Genomic DNA, 12,483 nt, shown 5'->3' with positions numbered 1-12,483 from the left:
TGACTGCAGCTCTGGAGGTGACTGGAGGATAAGACATGATGTAACAGCAGAATAGTGACTACAGCTCTGGAGGTGACTGGATGATAAGACACAGTGTAACAGCAGAATGGTGAGTGCAGCTTTGGAGGTGACTGGAGGATAAGACACGATGCAACAGCAGAATAGTGAGTGCAGCTCTGGAGGTGATTGGAGGATAAGACCTGATGTAACAGCAGAATAGTGACTGCAGCTCTGGAGGTGACTGTAGGATAAGACACGATGTAACAGCAGAATAGTGACTGCAGCTCTGGAGTTTACTGGAGGATAAGACACGATGTAACAGCAGAATAGTGAGTGCAGCTCTGAAGGTGGCTGGAGGATAAGACACGATGTAACAGCAGAATAGTGACTGCAGCTCTGGAGGTGACTGGAGGATAAGACATGAAGCAATAGCATAATAGTGAGTGCAGCTCTGGAGGTGACTGGAGGACAAGACACGATGTAACAGCAGAATAGTGACTGCAGCTCTTGAGGTGACTGGAGGATAAGACACGATGTAATAGCAGAATAGTGACTGCAGCTCTTGAGGTGACTGGAGGATAAGACACGATGTAACAGCAGAAGAGTGAGTGCAGCTCTGGAGGTGACTGGAGGATAAGACACGATGTAACGGCAGAATAGTGACTACAGCTTGGGAGGTGACTGGAGGATAAGACACGATGTAACAGCAGAATAGTGATTGCAGCTCTGGAGGAGACTGGAGGATAAGACATGATGTAACAGCAGAATAGTGAGTGCAGCTCTTGAGGATAAGACACGATATTACAGCAGAATAGTGACTGCAGCTCTGGAAATGACTGGAGGATAAGACTTGATGTAACACCAGAATAGTGACTGCAGCTCTGGAGGTGACTGGAAGATAGGACATGATTTAACAGCAGAATAGTGATTGCAGCTCTGGAGGTGACTGGAAGATAGGTCATAATGTAACAGCAGAAGAGTGACTGCAGCTCTGGAGATGACTGGAGGATAAGACATGATGTAACAGCAGAATAGTGACTGCAGCTCTGGAGGTGACTGGAGGATAAGACACGATGTAACAGCAGAATAGTGACTGCAGCTCTGGAGTTTACTGGAGGATAAGACACGATGTAACAGCAGAATAGTGAGTGCAGCTCTGGAGGTGACTGGAGGATAAGACCTGATTTAACAGTAGAATAGTGACTGCAGCTCTGGAGGTGACTGGAGGATAAGACACGATGTAACAGCAGAATAGTGACTGCAGCTCTGGAGTTTATTGGAGGATAAGACACGATGTAACAGCAGAATAGTGAGTGTAGCTCTGGAGGTGAATGGAGGATAAGACACGATGTAACAGCAGAATAGTGATACAGCCCCATCCTGCAGTATATCTCACCTCCCACCTATATACAGCCCCATCCTGTAGTATATCCCACCTCTCACCTATATACAGCCCTATCCTGCAGTATATCACACCTCTCACCTATATACAGCCCCATCCTGTAGTATATGCCACCTCTCACCTATATACAGCCCCATCCTGCAGTATATCCCACCTCTCACCTATATACAGCCCCATCCTGCAGTATATCCCACCTCTCACCTATATACAGCCCCATCCTGTAGTATATCCCACCTCTCACCTATATACAGCCCCATCCTGCAGTATTTCCCACCTCTCACCTATATACAGCCCCATCCTGTAGTATTTCCCACCTCTCACCTATATACAGCCCCATCCTGCAGTATTTCCCACCTCTCACTTATATACAGCCCCATCCTGCAGTATATCCCACCTCTCACCTATATACAGCCCCATCCTGCAGTATATCCCACCTCTCACCTATATACAGCCCCATCCTGCAGTATTTCCCACCTCTCACCTATATTCGGTCCCATCCTGCAGTATATCCCACCTCTCACCTATATACAGCCCCATCCTGTAGTATATCCCACCTCTCACCTATATACAGCCCCATCCTGCAGTATATCCCACCTCTCACCTATATACAGCCCCATCCTGTAGTATATCCCACCTCTCACCTATATACCGTCCCATCCTGTAGTATATCCTACCTCTCACCTATATACAGCCCTATCCTGCAGTATATCACACCTCTCACCTATATACAGCCCCATCCTGTAGTATATGCCACCTCTCACCTATATACAGCCCCATCCTGCAGTATATCCCACCTCTCACCTATATACAGCCCCATCCTGCAGTATATCCCACCTCTCACCTATATACAGCCCCATCCTGTAGTATATCCCACCTCTCACCTATATAAAGCCCCATCCTGCAGTATTTCCCACCTCTCACCTATATACAGCCCCATCCTGCAGTATTTCCCACCTCTCACTTATATACAGCCCCATCCTGCAGTATATCCCACCTCTCACCTATATACAGCCCCATCCTGCAGTATTTCCCACCTCTCACCTATATTCCGTCCCATCCTGCAGTATATCCCACCTCTCACCTATATACAGCCCCATCCTGTAGTATATCCCACCTCTCACCTATATACAGCCCCATCCTGCAGTATATCCCACCTCTCACCTATACAGCCCCATCCTGCAGTATATCCCACCTCTCACCTATATACAGCCCCAGCCTGCAGTATATCCCACGTCTCACCTATATACCGTCCCATCCTGCAGTATATCCCACCTCTCACCTATATACAGCCCCATCCTGCAGTATATCCCACCTCTCACCTATATACAGCCCCAGCCTGTAGTATATCCCACCTCTCATCTATATACCGTCCCATCCTGCAGTATATCCCACCTCTCACCTATATACAGCCCCATCCTGCAGTATATCCCACCTCTCACCTATATACCATCCCATCCTGTAGTATATCCCACCTCTCACCTATATACCATCCCATCCTGTAGTATATCCCACCTCTCACCTATATACAGCCCCATCCTGCAGTATATCCCACCTCTCACCTATATACCATCCCATCCTGTAGTATATCCCACCTCTCACCTATATACCATCCCATCCTGTAGTATATCCCACCTCTCACCTATATACAGCCCCATCCTGCAGTATATCCCACCTCTCACCTATATACAGCCCCATCCTGCAGTATATCCCACCTCTCACCTATATACAGCCCCATCCTGTAGTATATCCTACCTCTCACCTATATACAGCCCCATCCTGCAGTATATCCCACCTCTCACCTATATACAGCCCCATCCTGCAGTATATCCCACCTCTCACCTATATACCATCCCATCCTGTAGTATATCCCACCTCTCATCTATATACCATCCCATCCTGTAGTATATCCCACCTCTCACCTATATACCATCCCATCCTGTAGTATATCCCACCTCTCACCTATATACCGTCCCATGCTGCAGTATATCCCACCTCTCATCTATATACAGCCCCATCCTGTAGTATATCCTACCTCTCACCTATATACAGCCCCATCCTCCAGTATATCCCACCTCTCATCTATATACAGCCCCAGCCTGTAGTATATGCCACCTCTCACCTATATACCGTCCCATCCTGCAGTATATCCCACCTCTCATCTATATACAGCCCCATCCTGCAGTATATCCCACCTCTCACCTATATACAGCCCCATCCTGTAGTATATCCCACCTCTCACTTATATACAGCCCCATCCTGCAGTATATCCCCCCTCTCATCTATATACAGCCCCATCCTGCAGTATATCCCACCTCTCATCTATATACCGTCCCATCCTGCAGTATATCCCATCTCTCATCTATATACCGTCCCATCCTGCAGTATATCCCACCTCTCACCTATATACAGCCCCATCCTGTAGTATATCCCCCCTCTCATCTATATACAGCCCCATCCTGCAGTATATCCCACCTCTCACCTATATACAGCCCCATCCTGTAGTATATCCCACCTCTCACTTATATACAGCCCCATCCTGCAGTATATCCCCCCTCTCATCTATATACAGCCCCATCCTGCAGTATATCCCACCTCTCATCTATATACCGTCCCATCCTGCAGTATATCCCATCTCTCATCTATATACCGTCCCATCCTGCAGTATATCCCACCTCTCATCTATATACAGCCCCATCCTGCAGTATATCCCACCTCTCACCTATATACAGCCCCATCCTGTAGTATATCCCACCTCTCACTTATATACAGCCCCATCCTGCAGTATATCCCCCCTCTCATCTATATACAGCCCCATCCTGCAGTATATCCCACCTCTCATCTATATACCGTCCCATCCTGCAGTATATCCCACCTCTCATCTATATACCGTCCCATCCTGCAGTATATCCCCCCTCTCATCTATATACCGTCCCATCCTGCAGTATATCCCCCCTCTCATCTATATACCGTCCCATCCTGCAGTATATCCCCCCTCTCAGACCCTCTATATAGCTCTGTATAATGCAGCCCCATATAGTATAATGCACCCCTATTGCCCATTCAGTGTAAAGCACTCCCATATAGTATAATGCAGCCCCATAGTCTTAAATGTAATTTAATGGCCACAACAATGTCCTAAAAAAAAAAAATACAATACTCACCTCTCCTCCGCGGTCGCCGCAGCTTGTGTTTTATGCGTCGCACCTCCCAGCGTAGAGGACGCTACGTAGTGACGTCATCGTGCTGAGACGTTAGACGCTGAGATAGAACGATGGGGGAGGGAGCGTCAGCTGTGACGTTTCGTCCTCCATCGCTTTCAAGTGTATCTGCAGATGTCGCCTATACAGTGACCCTGCGGAGGGGCCCCCAGCTCAAAGGGCCCAATAGAGGCAAAGCCACACAGTTTAACCTTTTCAGCTCCGGGTGGCCCCTCAGAGCGCGGGGCCCGGGGCGGTCACAGTCTTTGCCCCCGGTAGCTGCGCTACTACATCACTTCAGCCTGCAGGACCGGGCTCCTCGTAGTGACCTGCGGACTGTGCTGCGGCCTCCGTGTATGAGCTCCGCACTGTGGGAAGCTCTGCCGCCTGGTGACGTTATCCTTCAGAAGAGCTGCTCCATTATACAGGTCTGTGAGGAGCAGGAGAGGATTGTCAGCTGGACACAGAGCAGCTACAGCACAGGGACAGGTGTGATGGGTGAGCTGCTGGGGAAGGTGATGGCAGGTGACTGGTGCCACAACACTGACCACACAGTGACAGCTCTCCCGGCTAACAGTGCCCAAGGCACATGCCCCACCTCTGCCCCGGTCCATGCCTCACCTCTGCCCCATCCCCGGTCCATGCCCCCACCTCTGCCCCACCCCCGGTCCATGCCCCCACCTCTGCCCCACCCCCGGTCCATGCCCCACCCCCGGTCCATGCCCCCCTCTGCCCCACCCCCGGTACATGCCCCACCTCTGCCCCACTTTGGTCCATGCCCCACCCTCGGTCCATGCCCCATCCTCGGTCTATGCCCCCACCCCTGGTCCATGCCCCACCCCCGGTCCATGCCCCTCCTATGCCCCACCTCTGCCCCACTCCCAGTCCATGCCCCACCCCCGGTCCATGCCCCACCTATACCCCACCCCCCCAGTCCATGCCCCACCTCTACCCCACCCCGGTCCATGCCCCACCCCAGGTCCATGCCCCCACCCCAGGTCCATGCCCCCACCTCTACCCCACTCCTGGTCCATGCCCCACCCCCCGGTCCATGCCCCCACCCCCGGTCCATGCCCCCACCTCCACCCCGCACCCCGGTCCATGCCCCCACCTCCACCCCACTACCGGTCCATGCCCCCACCTCTACCCCACCCCCGGTCCATGCCCCCACCTCCACCCCGCACCCCGGGCATGCCCCCACCTCCACCCCACCCCCGGTCCATGCCCCACCCCAGGTCCATGCCCCACCCCCCGGTCCATGCCCCCACCTCCACCCCGCACCCCGGTCCATGCCCCCACCTCCACCCCACTACCGGTCCATGCCCCCACCTCTACCCCACCCCCGGTCCATGCCCCCACCTCTACCCCACCCTCGGTCTATGCCCCCACCTCTGCCCCACCCCCGGTCCATGCCCCACCTTACCCTACCCCCAGTCCATACTCCACCTCTCCCCACCCTCGGTCTATGCCCCCACCTTAGTTTAGATATCTCAATGTGATTTTTTTCAGTGTCATTTTGATGTTAAAGCCTAGAAAAAAAAACAGATTAATCCTGGAAAGAGCATTGCCCCCTGTCATTCTAACTTCCCAGCTGTGCGATAAAAGGTGGAGATGAATGGAGAGCACAGATCAATATTGTGCGATGTGTCCAAGCATCATTAAACTCATCTAAATGCCATCTATTTCCTTAAAGGGAAACGTCCTAGCTGCTATGTAAACTGCCCCTATAGCGTTGGTAGTGATGCAATGTACATCACTAACACACTTTTTTCATTATAATTGGTGCAACTATAATGAGTGTATAGCACTTTACATACTTACTAGCTATTGAACCCGTTCTACGTCCAGGTGGCGAGCATTTTTATTGGTATATGGTCTCCCATGCTGGTATGTGCTGCCCCCCTCCTTGTATTTGTGCTGCCCCCATCCTGTCCCCACCATCCAATCCTGGTATGCGTGGCCCCCCTCACCCCCAATCCTGGTATGCGTGGCACCCCTCACCCCCAATCCTGGTATGCGTGGCACCCCTCACCCCCAATCCTGGTATGCGTGGTACCCCTCACCCCCAATCCTGGTATGCATGGCACCCCTCACCCCCAATCCTGGTATGCGTGGCACCCCTCACCCCTATCCTGGTGTGTATGGTATCCCTCATCCTGGTATGCATGGCACCCTATCCCTCACTCCCAATCCTGTTATGCGTGGCACCCCTCACCCCCAATCCTAGTATGCCTGGCACCCCTCATCCCCCCAATCCCGGTATGCGTGGCACTCCTCATCCCTATCCTGGTGTGTATGGTATCCCTCATCCTGGTATGCATGGCACCCTATCCCTCACTCCCAATCCGGTATGCGTGGCACCCCTCACCCCCATTCCCGTTATGCGTGGCACCCCTCATCCCGGTATGCGTGGCTCCCCTCACCCCCATTCCCGTTATGCATGGCACCCTTCATCCTGGTATGCGTGGCTCCCCTCACCCCCAATCCCGGTATGCGTGGAACCCCTCACCCCCAATCCCGGTATTCATGGCACCCCTCATCCTTATCCTGGTGTGTATGGTATCCCTCATCCTGGTATGCATGGTACCCCATCCCTATCCTGGTGTGTATGGTATCCCTCATCCTGGTATGCATGGCACCCCATCCCTCATTCCCAATCCCGGTATGCGTGGCACCCCTCATCCCCAATCCCGGTATGCATGGCACCCCTCATCCCCAATCCCAGTATGCCTGGCACCCCTCACCCCCAATCCCGGTATGCGTGGCACCCCTCACCCCCCAATCCTGGTATGCGTGGTACCCCTCACCCCCAATCCTGGTATGCGTGGTACCCCTCATCCCTCAATCCTGGTATGCGTGGTACCCCTCAATCCTGGTATGCGTGGTACCCCTCACCCCCAATCGTCACAGCGCATGCGCGGCTCCCAGCGCTACAAGCTTTGCTGTCAGCTGTGTCATACTGCACAAGCGTCCCATAACTTCAACGCTCACCGGGAGCAAAATTCAAACACCTGGGCGGCGCCACCCGTGACTGAATGTGAGGATCACACCCCTATGACTGAACGAGTAGGTAGGGTATAAGTATATAAAGTGCTATACACTCATTATAGTTGCACCAATTATAATGAAAAAAGTGTGTTAGTGATGTACATTGCATCACTACCAACGCTATGAGGGCAGTTTACATAGTAACTAGGATGTGACAGCTTCCCTTTAACATGACAACATGTCAGTTCAGAGTCTTCATAAATGCCTGCTCCAGGAATCTTTTTTTTCCAGCCCCCATCTGGGCTCATCATCTATAATGTTGATAATTTACCTTTATCATAAAATCTTTTCCCGCAGCTTGGAATCTCACTATTTCCCGATGCATTGGCTCTTTGCTTCTCATTGTCTCCTGTGTTGCAGTTTATTTCTTCTACTGAATTCTGAGTTTGGAGCAGATGGAATAAAATATATATTCAGGTTCCCCAAGGGGGTGGGCTGCAAGTAATAGATAACTTCAAAGCAGACACGAAATAAAAGCGCAGTGAGCCATACTTCGAGTTCTTGACAATTTCTGCTCATCAGTCTGACTGATGAGAATGGAGGAGTAGGAGTTATCTGAATGTATAATCCTTTTTACTTAGAGACTTGTGTTTTTGAAATTTCTAGATAGGCTGGAAACTGAGCGTTATTAGATTTTCTCTCAGTGAATTAATGGCTGGAATAATGTTATTACCTTACAAAAAGGAGTAGTATTGAAGTTCTTTCTGCTTGCATTCATCATGGTTGTATATTACTGCGGTATTTTATTGCTATTTTTAGTTGAGTTATATTAATCACACTAAAATTTATTAAAGAGAATCTGTAACCACCAGCATGATGTAGAGGCAGAGACCATGATTACAGCGATGTATCACTTACTTTACTGGGTGCTGCAGTATTGATTAAAAACTGTTTTATCTGCCACAGATCTAAGAGATCTCTGAATTCTGAGATCTAGATAGCTCCGCCCTCATACCACTGAGCTGCCAATCAGTGATGGAGGCGGGGTTGGACTACCTAGCATCAGGCCAAGTAGTCCTGATAATCTGCTGCTAATAAAACAGTATTTTTTTCAAAACTACATTAACCCCTTAAGGACGGAGACAATTATGCCCTTAATGATCAGGCCAATTTTTACAATTCTGTCCACTGTCACTTTATGAGGTAATAACTCTGGAACGCTTCAACGGATCCCCCTGATTCTGAGACTGTCCTTTCGTGACATATTGCACTCCATGTTAGTGGTAAAATTTCTTCGATATCACTTGCATTTATTTGTGAAAAAAATCAGAAATTTGATGAAAATTTTGAAAATGTCACAATTTTCAAAATTTTAATTTCCATGCCCTTAAATCAGATATACAGTACAGACCAAAAGTTTGGACACACCTTCTCATTTAAAGATTTTTCTGTATTTTCATGACTATGAAAATTGTACATTCACACTGAAGGCATCAAAACTGTGAATTAACACACGTGGAATTATATACTTAACAAAAAAGTGTGAAACAACAGAAAATATGTCTTATATTCTAGGTTCTTCAAAGTAGCCACCTTTTGCTTTGATGACTGCTTTGCACACTCTTGGCATTCTCTTGATGAGCTTCAAGAGGTAGTCACCGGAAATGGTTTTCACTTCACAGGTGTGCCCTGTCAGGTTTAATAAGTGGGATTTTAATAGTGTGCCACAGACTAATCAACCAAACTTTTTGGGTTGGGTTCTCTTTTATAGTCTGCAGGCATTAAATGAAAGAAGTCAGTGTTCCAGCAGAGGGAGACAACGTTTCAGAAAAGGCATTGTAGCAAACCAAAAAAGAAATTTTAAGCGCAGCAGAGTAACCAGCGCACATACCTGTTAGCTCAGGTGAGTTTAAAAGGCTGCTGTTGATAACAAGGGCATTTGCTAAATAGATGGTGTGTGTGCCACAATATACTGAAAGGTCAATTATATTGTGCAGCTTATCTCACCACCTGTAGTTATTTAGGTGAAAGCTCCAAAATGCTTGCCTAATATGTCTGTTTATCCAAAAGGAAGTAAAGAGGGAGAGCTAGAAAGATAGCATTGCGTTACATTACATGGCAATGCAATGCACAGTTGCTGAAGTTGAACCAAAATGAGCTTGTCATCTGGCTTCTGCAACTTTGAACATGAAAAATCCAATGAGGAGAAGAAAAGCAAAGCCAAAGAGTCCATCCCAAAATCCGACAAACAAGCAAAATGAACAAAAAACATTGAATTCAATTCTTTCTGATTTTAGAAACTGCATTAAAGAAGGGGTGCACCGGTCCTGGAGATACTGCAATACCAGGTCAATGCGTGGAGTGGACAGAGCAAGCTCTTTTTCCATCTCCCTGTTCTAAAAATCCATTTAATATATGGTCCCCAGATAGGGGACGTATCAGATATTAAACTGATAAGAACAGATACTACACTTGATCTTAGCCAAAAGGCCGAGAAGCGATAACCAGAATTGGTTTCGAACTACGGAGCCACCCAAGGATCCTGAAGAGTCCATTTGTGGAGATGAGCTCCTGGACTCCCGTTAAGAAGACATGTTGTCAACCTCTAGATCCCTTACATGCCTGCACTTTTCGGCTTGCTGCTGCTGCAATCCACGCGTTTTAGATCTGCATAACTCCACCTCTTTAAACACAGCACCCTCACCCCCTGCTGTTCCCACCCGCCTCAACACCGTTGGAAGGGAGGAGAACCAATTAAGGCGGGGGGTGGGGTGGAACGAGCAGCTGTCTACCCTTAGCAGGAGGGCTGCTGATTACTTACCTCTCCTGCTGCTGCTGGCTGTCCAGCAGCAGACTGAAGGTGGCTGCTGCTGTGCGCAGGTATATAAAGGCTCAGAGCCTATTATGACACGCGCAGCCAGCGTTCCATTGCCACATTCCATCTACTGCAGGCAGGATACCTGGCTGGCTGAATGTCGCTGAGAAGCTCACAGAGACCGCCATAAGCAACAGTTTAACAGAATGCCACAGACTAATCAACCAAACTTTTTGGGTTGGGTTCTCTTTTATAGTCGGCAGGCATTAATTGAAAGAAGTCAGTGTTCCAGCAGAGGGAGACAACGTTTCAGAAAAGGCATTGTAGCAAACCAAAAAAGAAATTTTAAGCGCAGCAGAGTAACCAGCGCACATACCTGTTAGCTCAGGTGAGTTTAAAAGGCTGCTGTTGATAACAAGGGCATTTGCTAAATAGATGGTGTGTGTGCAACAATATACTGAAAGGTCAATTATATTGTGCAGCTTATCTCACCACCTGTAGTTATTTAGGTGAAAGCTCCAAAATGCTTGCCTAATATGTCTGTTTATCCAAAAGGAAGTAAAGAGGGAGAGCTAGAAAGATAGCATTGCGTTACATTACATGGCAATGCAATGCACAGTTGCTGAAGTTGAACCAAAATGAGCTTGTCATCTGGCTTCTGCAACTTTGAACATGAAAAATCCAATGAGGAGAAGAAAAGCAAAGCCAAAGAGTCCATCCCAAAATCCGACAAACAAGCAAAATGAACAAAAAACATTGAATTCAATACTTTCTGATTTTAGAAACTGCATTAAAGAAGGGGTGCACCGGTCCTGGAGATACTGCAATACCAGGTCAATGCGTGGAGTGGACAGAGCAAGCTCTTTTTCCATCTCCCTGTTCTAAAAATCCATTTAATATATGGTCCCCAGATAGGGGACGTATCAGATATTAAACTGATAAGAACAGATACTACACTTGATCTTAGCCAAAAGGCCGAGAAGCGATAACCAGAATTGGTTTCGAACTACGGAGCCACCCAAGGATCCTGAAGAGTCCATTTGTGGAGATGAGCTCCTGGACTCCCGTTAAGAAGACATGTTGTCAACCTCTAGATCCCTTACATGCCTGCACATAAGAACAGATAAGGTTTCAACGCAATTTTATTGATTCAAAAGTATATTTACAAAGGTTTTAAAAAAGAACATTGATAACATTACAATAAAATGATAAAACATGATAATAATCAATTCAAGTGTTTTGTAAAAAACACAATTTACCATCATAAAACCATTGTAACAATTAAGAAAATCATAATTACAGATGTACTTGGGTTTATTTAATTACCACTAATTGTGTTCCATAATTGTACACACCACATAGAAGCCGCTTCTTTTGCTCCATACAGTTTTTTATCTCTGAGATAGTAAATATACATTTCACTTAAAGCAATTTTTATACAGTCTGTTGAATCAATATGATCATATTTGAGGAGTAAAATATTTCTAACTTTCCACATGGCATTTTTAAAACAATTAATAATAATCCAGGCAACTCGGAATTGTTTAAAATTTGGACACTTAAAAAGACCATAAAAGACATAAAAGTGATTAAAATCTTTCAGGCCACATGCCCATTTTAAAAGTGGGCCTACCTTTCTCCAAACCTCCTGTGCAAAATGACAATTCCAAAAGAGATGCAATACAGACTCACTTTCCCCGCATATATCTCTTGGACATTTGGCTCTCGCCACCAGCCCCCGCCTATGTTGAAACTCACGGGTAGGGAGGCACTGGTGGACGATAGCCCAGGCAAGGTCCTTGTGTACATTTGCAAGATATTTCCCGTACACATTTCGCCACACCGTTTTGGACCTTGCCTGTGAAAAATTGGAGACAGGAATTGTGTCCTCAGAGTGTCTGCAAGCAATAGATACCTTCCTTTGGTCCCCCAATATATCAGGCTCCAATTCCTGGAGACCTAAAAGTCTGACCGTTTTCTCAAGTATCACATACTGTTTAGGTGGGCACAGGAGCACAGGAGAACTTAAAGGTAGGCTAAACCACCTTTTAAAAATCATTCCTGCTGCATATTTTAAAAAA

The 12,483-nt window shown here is 47.7% G+C and overlaps 2 non-coding genes across 2 annotated transcripts; both read right to left on the bottom strand.

Annotated features, from left to right (window-relative positions):
- Positions 1-9,898: 9,898 nt before the first annotated feature.
- On the bottom strand, positions 9,899-10,089 carry LOC141205951 (U2 spliceosomal RNA). The gene has a single exon (XR_012276622.1). It is a non-coding gene; the product is annotated as a U2 spliceosomal RNA (small nuclear RNA).
- A 1,109-nt stretch (positions 10,090-11,198) lies between these two features.
- LOC141205950 (U2 spliceosomal RNA) lies at positions 11,199-11,389 on the bottom strand. Its single transcript, XR_012276621.1, has one exon. It is a non-coding gene; the product is annotated as a U2 spliceosomal RNA (small nuclear RNA).
- Positions 11,390-12,483: the final 1,094 nt, after the last annotated feature.

This window comes from Phyllobates terribilis, unplaced genomic scaffold, assembly GCF_046119375.1.
Source record: "Phyllobates terribilis strain yellow unplaced genomic scaffold, ASM4611937v1 Scaffold_142__1_contigs__length_4687701, whole genome shotgun sequence".
Taxonomy (NCBI): domain Eukaryota; kingdom Metazoa; phylum Chordata; class Amphibia; order Anura; family Dendrobatidae; genus Phyllobates; species Phyllobates terribilis.
The sequence above is the reverse complement of the archived record's forward strand: the minus strand, read 5'-3'. Positions and strand labels throughout refer to the sequence as shown.